The sequence below is a fragment of the Hippopotamus amphibius genome, chromosome 6 (assembly GCF_030028045.1).
Source record: "Hippopotamus amphibius kiboko isolate mHipAmp2 chromosome 6, mHipAmp2.hap2, whole genome shotgun sequence".
Classification (NCBI taxonomy): domain Eukaryota; kingdom Metazoa; phylum Chordata; class Mammalia; order Artiodactyla; family Hippopotamidae; genus Hippopotamus; species Hippopotamus amphibius.
Genome location: NC_080191.1, coordinates 17,543,934 through 17,557,896, shown reverse-complemented (window position 1 = coordinate 17,557,896; position 13,963 = coordinate 17,543,934).

The window sequence follows — 13,963 nt, the reverse complement described above, 5'->3', positions numbered from 1 at the left end:
TTTCATAGTAAATAGACCAAGAATGATTCCCCTTGGAATAGTAAAGGTACAAATTGCTTTAGTTTTCATTTCCATGGCGCTAAATTTGTATTTCATGTGAGGGTCTATAATTGATGACTGCTTACTTGTCTGGGTGAAAAGGGATAAAAAATAGATTATTATTGTCAAGGTTGTTTGTGTTAGTAGCTAAAATGGTAAGCAGCATCCTGAAGTCTTTGTAAATAGCACAGAGATATTTTTCTTTTTAAGGAAAACGAAAAAGCATTGGCCAAAAAGTTGCAAGCCAAAACATCCCACATCATCCGGCTGGCATGGTTCACAGTTTTTTCTTGGAACAATGACTGTATCAACTAACAACAAAACAAACTTCAGTGCACCCATCCAGGATTAGTCCTAGATTTTCTCCAGAGCTTTACAGAATTGAAGATTTTTGATTCATTATATTTTTTTAGGATACAGAATATCTGTAGTTGTTCCACATTTTGGTATTCTCTTTTAAAAAAAAAATCTAAGTTGGTTAACAAAAGCATCTTAATGTTGCTATACTTAGTAAGTAATTTAAAATTCATAATAATTACTTCCATATGTCAAATTCTCCTCTCCCCCAAATTCCCAATTGCCGCTCATTATCTTAGGTAGCCCTATTTCTAAATTTCTCTTGATGTGTTGTAGGTACTATTATGTCCTACTTCTGAGAATAATTCATTATCATTCTGTGTATTGAAGTATTAATTTATATAAACAAAGGGGTAATCACATTTAGTTAAGAAAAATGAGAAGCTATTGTTGTAGTGAGTATTCATTTTGGTCCCTAACCACATAAGAGGTGTGTGTGCTTGTGTGTGTGTGCACGTGTGCGTATGAGCTAAATAACAAACCAACCCTCAAAGAACTTTTCCAAACACTCAGTAGGTTTATTTCTCACACTACGAAAATAGTATCATTTTTTAAAGGTTAATTTTGAAAATAGTAGTAAACTCTACTCCACCTGGGTATTTTCCCATTACAACAATGTTTCTCAAACTAACTATGATTTAAAAAAAAAAAAAAGGAAGGAAGAAAAGAAAGAAAGAGAAAAGAAGAAAATCTTTTTTTTTTCAAATTTCCAATCCATGATGGACTAATACTATCTTAAAATACAACAAAAATGAATGTTGCAATCACGTCTCATGATTATGAAAGTTTCTAAATGCTTGGTCTCGATGTCTGTCTCATCTCGTTGCAGACCAACAACCAACAAACAGCAGTACTGCTTAGGGCTTGGTGTGTGGTACCTAAGAGGCAACTTCTAAGTCTTCCTCAAATGGAAGGCATAGAATTCTCTTTTTAGAAAACTGGATTAAATGTTATAGAAATACCTCAGTTTATTTTTGTGAAAGCAGAAAAACATCAATTCTTTTTTCCTTCTGGTATGCAAGAATAGAGGTTAATGGTTGAGAGAGAATTCTTTATGGGTTACTTGAATAAAAATTAATGTGGGTGGGATTTGGAAGAGGCAAGAGGTAAGGAGGGGAATTCACTGAACTTTGGCAACTATTTAAAGTAACAGGGCACAGGGAGCAGGGGATGGGGTGCCTCAAGTTGTATGGCATAGTTTACCGACACCAGTAACAGATATTTACAGGGCAGCTTTATTTGGGTAGTCAATAATGTTCCTAATAGAACTTTTTAAAACTATAGTTAATATTCAGTAAGTTAACCCCCATATTGTTTGGATTGCAATAGACTAGTACTGATTAAAAAATCTGATTAAATAGTATATTAAACAAAATAGAAGTTTATTTTTACTCAGGTAAAAGTTGTCATAATAAAAAAAAATTGCTGGTAACTGGTTCAGTGGTGCAAGGTTATCTGTACTGAGATCTCTGGATTTCTTGTCCATTTTCTCATGGTCACAAAATGATTACCACAGCCCAGCCATCAAATCTATATACCAGGTAGGGAAAAGAAGGAAGTGAAGAAGAGGAAGAAACGGCATCATTATCAGCAAAGTTTTATTTATGTCATAACTTCCATTTATGTCATATTGGATGGAACATGTTAAAAGACACTCATAACTACAAGGAGGCTAGGAAATGTAGGTTTCTTTAACAGAATTTAGCCTGAAGCAACAAAAAAGGAAAGAATGGAAGTTAGATAGGCAACTAACAGTGTCTGTCACATATTCCAGCTCTGGCCTGACTCAGGAGGAAGGTAAGTAACAATTACTTAGGACCAGCTCTTTTCAAGAACCGTACTAGATGCTTTGGTTGCATGATCTCATTTCACACTCTCAACAACCCTATAAGATGGGTATCATAATCCCCATTTAACAGATGGAAACACTGAGTTTCTAAACGTTTAAGGGATAGTCACATCATTTAAATGGCATATCTGTAATGCAGAGCCTGCATTCAAACCCTGTGTTTCTCCATATGTCAATCAGAGTTAGTCCAACTCTGCCTGAATTTAGAACCAAATGAGTGGATGGAATTTCCCCTCATTTAACTCTTAGCTACAGCCCATTCACTCTGAGTTTCTTAATCTGAAGGTACAAAAATATACTGAGGATTATGTGAAGCTTAATACACATTTTAGATGACATTATAAGCAAAATTTACTGGAAGTTTAAGTTATACATAGACAACTAAAGCAAAGATAAAAGTCTGATATATCACAATATCATTGGGTGGACAAATACAAATATAAGTTTTATTTGGGACTTAGGTCTCTACTGGTCCACGTCTGAGCTGTGCTAGGTCTTGGTCTGACTTGTACTTGCCTGCAGGGTCGCAGAGTACCTCCAGTTCCCTCTCTTGGAGAGTTGGAAATACCTAAAATTCTCCTCCCGCTTGTGTTGCAGAGGGCTTTTAACTCACATTGCTGCAGCTGCCAAGAAATCCCCGCTTGGCCTTTGTGTAGATGTCCTCTGAGATGGTTCATTGTATATGTCAACACGGCTAGACCAAGGTACCCAAATGTGTGGTCAAACGTCATTCTAGATGTTTCTGTGAGGGTTTGTTTTAGATGAGATTAACATTTGAATCAACAGACTTTGAAGAAAGCAGATCACTCTCCATAATGTGGTTGGGCCTCATCCAATCAGTTGAAGGAATGAACAGGAAGAAGACTGACCACCTGTGAGGAAGAATGAATTTTGCCAGCAGATGGCCTTTGGACTTGAACTGCAACACTGATATTTCCATAGGTCTCCAGCCTGCGGGCCTGCCCTGCAGATTGTAAACTTGCCAGCCTCCACAATCATGTGAGCCAAGTCCTTAGAATAAATATTAAAATAGATTTCTCAAAGAGTTGGAAGGTAGATGATAGATTAGATAGATGATAGAGAGATGATAGATAGATGGATAGATAGATAGATAGATAGATGATAGATAGATAGATAGATAGATAGATAGATAGATAGATAGATGATAGATAGATGATGGATGGATAGATAGATAGATAGATAGATAGATAGATAGATAGATAGATAGAGATAGATAGATAGAGATAGATAGATAGATAGATAGATAGATAGATAGATAGATAGATAGAGATAGATAGATGATAGATAGATAGATAGATAGATAGATAGATAGATAGATAGATAGATGATAGATAGGTAGATAGGTAGATAGATAGATAGATAGATAGATAGTAGATAGATAATGTGATATACATCCTATGGTTTCTGTTCCCCTGGAGAATCCTGACTAGGACACATTCTGATGCTCCACTTTCCTGTCCCTCTCTACCTTTCTCTTTCCTTATTTTACTTCTAACTTCCTTCACTTGGATACTTTGTACACTGCAGTACAAAGTCTGATTTCTGTCAGGGTAAGAAGGTATTTATATCTCTCTTCAAACCCCTTCGTTTATGTGGGAAAAGATTAACCTACAACCAGGAAGATCACTCCACACATTTCCTCCAGACCAAGGATAAACACACACTCGCATTCACATACACACACTCACAATCACCTTTGTTTGTATTGCTTTCTAGCTCATATCCTGATAATGGAACCAGTTGCTTTTTCCCCCATAAACAATAGGCCACAGCAAGAATCAAACCTCTCCCCTGCATATCAGCAGAAATGCTGTCAAAATATTCTCAATCCCTTACTATCCATTGTACAATTATTACCTGAAGACTTTTGATTCACACAGTAACTTATTTTCCATGTTAGGAAAATAAGAGAAATGGCCTTTGGGGCTCCCTCTGACATACAGGAGCTAGAAAGGCAGGTCAGAGCACCTGCCCTGCTGGATTCTCCATCGAAGGCTAGCTTCTTCATGCTGCTGTCACGCGCCCTCCTGCACACCTGCTCCAGACAGTGCTGTGCACCTCCACAGCTCCCTGCTCCCAGTTCCCTGAACTGCAGACCTCTTCTGCCCCTGAGGGAGCTGATGAGAGCTCACCTCTTTCACAAAAGCAACTGAACTTAAGCAGACCAAACAAAAGAACCATAGTTTTTTAAAAATGTGTTACCAGTTTCCAAAGCCCCACTATTGAGTACTTAGAGTAATAACACTGCCTTTGTGTTTACCAAGCTCGAAGTTTCAGAAGTTGTATTAAACATCCCAGTTAAGGGGAAACATAGATACACATATACAAACACATACACACACACACACATATATATACATACATATACATTAGCTCAAAGCATATGTATACAAGCTCCTGCTATGAGCAGGAAAGTGTCTCCAGCGCTGGGATATTCTGCATTGTTTCCTCACATTCCTGCATCCCTGAAACGCTTTTCCAAGGAGCCAGAAGTGATAAGTGTGTTAAATAGGTATCATCATTTATTCAAAGTTTTTCTCAAGGCAGTTAAACAAAGGAGCCACTAGAAACATTTTTTAAGCTTTTTATTGGAATATAATTGCTTTACACTCTTGTAACAGCTTTCAAGCTACACCAAAGTGAATCAGCTCTATTTATACATATATCCCCATATCCCCTCCTTCCCGTGACTCCTTCCCACCCTCCCTGTCCTGGCCCTCTCAGGCATCACCCATCATTGAGTTGATCTCCCTTTGTTATACAGCAACTTCCCACTAGCTACCTATTTTACATTTGGTAGTGTACATATGTCTATACTACTCTCTCACTTCCTCCCAGCAGCCCCTTTGCCCCCGGCTCCCCCAACCCCGTGTCCTCCAGGCCATTCTCTGCATTTGCATTCTTATTGTTGTCCTGTCACTAGGTTCATCAGTACCTTTTTTTTTTTTAGATTCTGTTTATGAGTTAACATAGGGTATTTGTTTTTCTCTTTCTGGCTTACTTCACTCAGTATGACAGACTCTAGATCTATCCACCTCATGACATATAGCTCCATTTCATTCCTCTCTATAGCTGAGTAATAGTCCATTGTATATATATGCCACATCTTCTTTATCCATTCATCTGTTGATGGCCATTTACGTTGCTTCCATGTCCTGGCTATTGTAAATAGTGCTGCAATAAACATTATGGTACATGTTTCTTTTGGGATTATGGTTTCCTCTGGGTATATGCCCAGTAGTGGGATTACTGGATCATATGGAAGTTCTATTTTTAGTTTTTTTAAGGGACCTCCAAACTGTTTTCCATAGTGGCTGTACCAACTTACATTCCCACCAACACTGCAGGAGAGTTCCCTTTTCTCCACACCCTCTCCAGCATTTATCGTTTCTAGATTTTGTGATGATAGCCATTCTGACCAGTGTGAGGTGATACCTCATTGTGGCTTTGATTTGCATTTCTCTAATGATTAGTGATGTTGAACATCTTTTCATGTGTTTGTTGGCCATCTGTATGTCTTCTTTGGAGAAATGTCTATTTAGGTCTTCTGCCCATTTGTGGATTGGGTTATTTGTTTTTTTGGTATTAAGCTGCATGAGCTGCTTGTATATTTTGGAGATGAATCCTTTGTCTGTTGCTTCATTGGCAAGTATTTTCTCCCATTCTGAGGGTTGTCTTCTTGTCTTGTTTATGGTTTCTTTCACTGTGCAAAAGCTTTTAAGTCTCATTAGGTCCCATTTGTTTATTCTTGATTTTATTTCCATGATTCTAGGAGGTGTGTCAAAAAGGATCTTGTTTTGATGTATGTCATAGAGTGTTCCGCCTATGTTCTCCTCTAGGAGTTTTATAGTGTCTGGCCTTACATGTAGGTCTTTAATCCATTTGGAGTTTATTTTTGTGTATGGTGTTAGGAAGTGTTCTAATTTCATTCTTTTACATGTTGCTGCCTAATTTTCCCAGCACCCCTTATTGAAGAGGCTGTCTTTTTTCAATTATATATTCTTGCCTCCTTTGTTAAAGATAAGGTGCCCATATGTGTTTGGGCTTACCTCTGGTTCTCTATTCTGTTCCATTGATCTTCCTTTCTATTTTTGTGCCAGTATGATACTGTCTTGATCACTGTGGCCTTGTAGTATAGTTTGAAGTCAGGAAGCCTAATTCCACCAACTCCATCTTCCCTTCTCAAGATTGCTTTGGCTATTTGGGGTCTTTTGCGTTTCCATACAAATCGTAAGGTTTCTTGTTCTAGTTCTGTGAAAAATGCCTTTGGTAATTTGATAGGGATTGTGTTGAATCTGTAAATTGCTTTGGGTAGTACAGTCATTTTCACTATGTTGATTCTTCCAATGCAAGAACATGGTATGTCTCTCCATCTGTTTGTATTGTCTTTGATTTCTTTCATCAGTGTCTTATAGTTTTCTGCATACAGATCTTTTGCCTCCTTAGGCAGGTTTATTTCTAGGTATTTTATTCTTTTTGTTGCAATGGGAAATGGGAGAGTTTCCTTAATTTCTCTTTCTGCTTTTTTGTTGTTAGTGTATAAGAATGCAAGAGATTTCTGCACATTAATTTTGTATCGTGCTACTTTGCTAAATTCATCGATTAGTGCTAGCAGTTTTCTGGTAGAGTCTTTAGGGTTTTCTATATATAATATCATGTCATCTGCAAAAAGTGACAATTTTACTTCTTTTCCAATTTGGATTCCTTTTATTTCATTTTCTTCTCTGATTGCTGTGGCTAAAACTTCCAAAACTATGTTGAATAATAATGGTGAGAGTGGGCACCCTTGTCTTGTTCCTGTTCTTAGAGGGAATTCTTTCAGTTGTTCAACATTCAGAACAATGTTGGGTTTTGGTTTCTCATATATGGCTTTTATTATGTTGAGGTAATTTCCTTCTATGCCCATTTTCTGGAGAGGTTTTATCATAAATGGATGTTGAATTTTGTCAAAAGCTTTTTCTGCATCTATTGAGATGATCATATGGTTTTTATCCTTCAATTTGTTGATATGGTGTATCACATTGATTGATATGCATATATTAAAGAATCCTTGCATCCCAGGGATAAACTCCACTTGATCATGGTGTATGATATTTTTAATGTGCTGTTGGATTCTGTTAGCTAGTGTTTTGTTGAGGACTTTTGCATCTTTATTCATCAATGATATTAGCCTGTAATTTTCTTTTTTTATGACATCTTTGCCTGGTTTTGGTATTAGGGTGATGGTAGCCTTGTAGAATGAGTTTGGGAGTGTTCCTCCCTCTGCTATATTTTGGAAGAGTTTGAGAAGGATAGGTGTTAGCTCTTCTCTAAATGTTTGATAGAATTCGCCTGTGAAGCCACCTGGCCCTGGGCTTTTGTTTGTTGGGAGATTTTTAATCCCAGTCTCAATTTCCACACATGTGATTAAACTGTTCATAGTTTCTATTTCTTCCTGGTTCAGTCTTGGAAGATTGTGCTTTTCTAAGAGTGTATCCATTTCTTCCAGGTTACCCAATTTATTGGCATATAGTTTCTTGTAGTAGTCTCTCATGATCTTTTGTATTTCTGAGGTGTCCATTGTTACTTCTCCTTTTTCATTTCTAATTCTGTTGATTTGCATCTTCTCCCTTTTTTTCCTGATGAGTCTGGCTAATGGTTTATCAATTTTGTTAATCTTCTCAAAGAACCAGCTTTTAGTTTCATTGATCTTTGCTATTGTTTCCTTCCTTTCTTTTTCATTTATTTCTGCTCTGATCTTTATGATTTATTTCCTTCTGCTCACTTTGGGGTTTTTTCTGTTCTTTCTCTAATTGTTTTAGCTGTCAGGTTAGGTTGTTTTTTCAGTATTTTTCTTGTTTCTTGAGGTAGGACTGTATTGCTATAAACTTCCCTCTTAGAACTGCTTTTGCTGCGTCCCATAGGTCTTGGGTTGTTCTGTTTTCAATGTCATTTGTTTCTAGATATGTTTTGATTTCCTCTTTGATTTCTTTAGTGATTTCTTGGTTGTTTAATAGTGTATTATTTAGCCTCCATGTGTTTGCATTTTTTACAGTTTTTTTCCGGTAATTAATATCTAGTCCCATGGCGTTGTGGTCAGAGAAGATGCTTGATATGATTTCAATTTTCTTGAATTTACTGAGGCTTGATTTGTGACCCAAGATGTGATCTATCCTGGGAAATGTTCCCTGTGCACTTGAGAAGAAAGTGCATTCTGTAGTATTTGGATGGAATGTCCTATAAATATCAATTAAGTTGAGATGGTCTAATGTGTCATTTAAAGCTTGTGTGTCCTTATTTATTTTCTGTTTGGATGATCTGTCCATTGATGTAAGTGGGGTGTTCAAGTCTCCTACTATTATTGTGTTAATCTCGATGTCCCCTTCTATGGCTGTTAGCATTTGCCTTATGTATTGAGGTGTTCCTATGTTGGGCGCATAGATATTTACAATTGTTATATGTTCTTCTTGGATGGATCCCTTGATCACTATGTAGTGTCCTTCCTTGTCTCTTTTAATAGTCTTTAAAGTCTAATTTGTCTGATATGAGTATTGCTACTGCAGCTTTCTTTTGACTTCCATTTGCATGGAATACCTTTTTCCATCCCTTTACTTTCAGTCTATATGTGTCCCTTGGTCTGAAGTGGGTTTCTTGTAGGCAGCATATAGAAGGGTCTTGTTTTTGTATCAATTAAGCCAATCTGTGTCTTTTGGTTGGAGCATTTAATCCATTTATACTTAAGGTGATTATTGACATGGGTGTTCCTATTACCATTTTCTTAATTGTTTTGGGTTTGTATTTGTATGTCTTTCCCTTCTCTTGTGTTTCCCACTTAGAAAAGTTCCTTTAACAATTGTTGTAAGGCTGGTTTAGTGGTGCTGAATTCTCTTAACTTTTGCTTGTCTGTAAAGCTTTTGATTTCTCCATCAAATCTGAATGAGATTCTTGCTGGGGAGAGTATTCTTGGCTGTAGCTTTTTCTCTTTCAGGACTTTCAGTATATTCTGCCATTCCCTTCTGGCCTGCAGAGTTTCTGCAGAAAGATCAGCTGTTATCCTTATGGGTTTTCCCTTATATGTTATTTGTTACTTTTCTCTTGCTGCCTTTAATATTTTTTCTTTGTGTTTAATTGTTATTAGTTTGATTAATATGTGCCTCAGTGTATTTCTCCTTGGGTTTATTCTGTATGGAAGTCCCTGCACTTCTTGGACTTGATTAATTATTTCCTTTCCTATGTTTGGGAAGTTTTCCACTATAACCTCTTCAAATATTTTCTCAGGCCCTTTCTTTTTTCTTCTTCTTCTGGGATGCCTATGATTTGAATGTTGGTGCACTTAATGTTGTCACTAAGGGCTCTGAGACTGTCTTCCACTCTTTTTATTCTTTTTTCTCTTTCCTGCTCTGTGGCAGTTATTTCCCCCATTCTATCTTCCAACTCACTTATTCGTTCTTCTGCCTCAGTTATTCTGCTGTTTATACCATCTAGAGTATTTTTAATTTCGGTTATTTTGTTGTCCATTACTGTTTGTTTGCTCTTTAGTTCTTTTGAGTCGTTATTAACTGTCTCTTGTATTTTCTCTATTTTGTTGTCAAGGTTTTGGATCATCTTTACTATCATTACTCTCAATTCTTTTTCAGGTGATTTTCCTATTTCCTCTTCATTTATTTGGTCTTGTGGGGTTTTTTCCTGTTCTTTTGCCTGCATGGTGTTTCTTTGTTTTCTCATTTTGTCTAATTTATAAGATTTGCTGTCTCCTTTCCCTATGCTGCCTAGTAGTAATTCCTCTTGTCTCTGTCCTCTGCCCACTGTGGTGGGGTTTGTCCAAGGTCTTGAATAGGCTTCCTGGTGGGGGATGGGGCTGGCATCTGCTTTCTCGTGTGTGGCTCTGTGTCTTTTCTCTCTGATGAGCAGGGCTGTGTCATGTGGTGTGTTTTAGGGTATCTGTGAGGTTAATGTGGCTTTAGGTAGTCTGTGTGCTGATGGGTGGGTTTGTGTTCCTGTCTTGTTTGTAGTTTGGTGTGAGGTGTCCAGCACTGGCAGTTGCAGGCAGTCGGATGAAGCTGGGTCTTAGACTCTGATACAGGGCTCTGTGACAGTTCTCTGCAGTTAATCTTCCCTGTGTCTGAGGATTCCCTAGTAGTCTAGCATCCTGGATTCAGTGCTCCCTCCCCAGGGCCTCCTTCTTGTCTTCTGATGGAGTAGTCCAGACTTCGGAGGTTGCTTGTCCCGGCAATACAGGGGTTTAAAAAAGACTGTCCAAGTCCCAGACTAATGGCAGAGTGTTGAGTCAAACAAATACTAAGTCAAGGAAACACATACATGTATAAGACACACAAATACTGAATCCAATAGAACATAAGGCACTAGAAAGACCTAACAGAAGAACCCCAGTATGCAATCAGATAATCAAAGAGAAAACCAACAGAAATTCAAAACCAAAAAAAAAGAAAAAAGAAAAAAACAAACAGACAAAAAACACCACACAAACACAAATCCAGGGAGATTTTGAAAGCTAGGATCAAATATAATAAAGAGCAAGAGTACAATCAGACAGACTGGAGCATCCCAAAACAAAATCAGACAATTATACTTAGAACTAAGATAAAGACAAAACCTAATAATAAAAACCAAAGCCATGTGTCATCTGGAGAATAAAGCAAGGAAACAGAGCCAAGTGATAATATTGCTTATAGGTATATTAAGATAAAAGAAACTAAAAAAGGATAGAACACAGGGCAACAGAAGAGTGTAGTGTGACTGGAAATATGAAAAGAAAAAGATAAAAATAGAAATGTGTAAAGGATAGAGATGAAAAGAAGGTAGGAGAGATACAGTCAGCACTGCAAAAAGCTTAGCTAGAAATAGAAATATATAAAAAGGCTAAAAATAAAAATAGAATGAAAAATAGACTTAAAAAATACGTTATAAAATGGGTAGATCCCTTAGGACTAAGATCATAATTAATTAAAAAGAAAAAAAAAGAAAAGAACTAGAACTGGCCCCAGAATGGACCAGATCAATAGAATTAATAATAATATTTCTGTTTCCTTGGGGTCTCAGCTATGTGTCCTTCTATCTGCCGTGAGCTTTTTGTGTTACTCTGTGACCAGCAGAACTTCCTTTATTGTTCGTCTGTAAGCGCTGGTGTGTGGGGAGAGAGAGGGTACAATAGTAGCTCCTCCCCCTGGGGGTGAGTGAACAGTGACACACTGTCTGGGTCGCAGCAGCTCGGGTGGCTCAGGCAGTGCCTGTTGCAGAGGGACACCGGCAGCTCAGGCCGAGAGAGCGACTCCAACCACAGCTCTTCCCCACTGCTATGACTCCACCAGGGTGCTCTGCCTGGGTCACAGTGGCTCAGTCAGCCATGGTGGTGCCTGTTGCAGAGGGACACCAGTGGCTCAGGTGTAAACAGAATGTCTCCAGAGTTGGGCCACTCTGTGGGCTTTTGACTCTCGGGTGCAGGCACTCTAGGCCGGCCCCGCCTGGGGACCTGAATGCGTTAGCCAGGCCCAGAGGGGTCCTTCCTTTGTCCATCACAGGCACTGAGAGACAGGCTACACCCATGGCTCCTCCGCCTGCTTGTGAGTCAGCAGTATCGAGCTGCCACCATGGCCGCCCAGCTTTCCGCGGTAGGCATCCTCTGTTGCAGATTTCTTCCCTCCTGTCCTCTCAGTCCATCTCCCCACTGCCAATAATGTTTCTCACCCTGAACCAGTCCTCTGGTTCCCACGTTCCAGCTCCCAGACCCCCTGTTCAGCTATGAACCAATGTTTCATTCCAGACATGCTGAGTCTTGGTGCGGACACTCCGTGTGTTTCTCACTCTTTCCCGTCTGCCACAGATCAACCACTTCACCCTCTTTGAACAGTCCCAAATGCCTCCCTTCTGACCCAGGGAAATTCCCCATTGGAGAAGGGGTTTCCCAGTCAGATAAGGGACGTTTCCCCAAATTCAGCAATCTCCCCTCTGTTTCAGATCCCCCCACCCCAGGGTGTGGGACGATCCCTTTCCTTTCTTCTCCTCTTTCTCCTTTTTTTTTTTCCCTCTGTCCTACCCAGTTATGTCAGGATTTTGCAATCCTTTCTGGTGTCCAGTGTCCTCTGCTGGTGTTCAGCTGATTCTCTGTGGAAATTATTGTGTCTTTTGATGTATTCCTGATGCATCTGTGGAGAGGGATGCATTCCATGTCCTTCTACTTTGCCACCATCTTTCTTCTCCTAGAAACATTTTATTCTGCTATTTATTTCACAAATATTGAACACCTGAATGCCAGGTACCAGGCTAAGTGCTCAAGAAATAGAGAAAATGGACACTTTTTCTATCCACCAGCTGCTCCCAGTCTAGGGCGAAGAAGGTGAGGATTCCATTTTATTTCTCCAACTGAAGTTGAATTGCAGGATAATCTTTCACAGGTTCACAGGACTGGAAACTGTGCTGCACTAAATAGTCACTGATGACTACCGCATAAATTATGCAGATGGTAAGAACATCGTAGGTCTCCCCCTCTTTTATTCTTTTTTTTTTTTAATGTGGCCTCTTCTTGCCCATCTTTGAGATTTTTTTTTCCCATGAGTTATACAAAACTCAGCTGAGTCATGAAAAGGTGCTAAGAAAACCTCTTGATTAAAAAGGTCTTTTGCCTAATTGAGCCATTCATTCATGAATTACATAACAGCCTAGCTTGTTAAAATCACTTTGTGATTGGAGGAGGGGTTGGGACCCAAAAGAAATGAGATCTGAACTCTTCCTTCAAGAAGCTTCTTTTCTAGCAGAAGAGCTTACACCCATGTCTTTTATGTACTGTGTATCTTTGACTCTTCCATGCATTTACCTTTGTACTATAACAAAGTGGCACACAGTCAAGACAGACACTCATACAAAGCTTATTAAAGAAATGTCTCATCATGAAATGTCTGCTATGATGTGGTGCCCAGAGTGAGCAGCTGTGGCCAATGTATGAACAGAGCAGGACTGGAACATTCCAATGGTTCAGCTACTCTCCACCGCAGTGTATTTATGAAATAATTATTTCTAAACCCGACATCTTTCAAGGTCATTTTTCTTTTCTCTTTTTTTCTGTAAGAGATTGTAGTTTTCAAATTTAAAAGCTATCACAGACATTGGGTGCAAACAAGAAAGTGGAATTCCATCACAAGCTTAGACAAAACTTTGCCACTCCAAGTCCTGCCAGTTAAAGGCAAGAGTTTGCTGTATTGAGACGACCACTCTTTGAACTTTCTTTTGGGAGTCACAGAATCAGGGGGCAGGGGTCTCCTGCATCTTCAGGCATCATGGTCGTTGCTGGACTGGACCTGAGCAGTGCTGGCTCTGGGCTTAGGTTCCCGGGGCAAGGCCCCTCTTCGGCCAGCCATCTCGTCCTTCAAATCTCCAAGGAAGAAATTCACAACTTCCCTGGCTATTCATGACACCATCTGGCAACTCTTGTAGATGAAGCCAACTCCAGGCAGAAGAGAAGAATATTTCTCTTACTCCCATCACCGCTCCTTCCCACAGGTTTCCTTTCCTGCATACCTTTACTTTCATAACTGAACCCCTCAAATCTAAAACTTGAAAAGTGTTCAAAATCTTATCTGCTAGAATTATTTCCATTTGAATAAGACAAGCTGGAATATCTAAAAGCTTCCATGCGATGCAGAAATAAATCTCTAATAGCAGAATATGTAGAGTGTGGAATATGAGAACGATATTTGGAGGAAG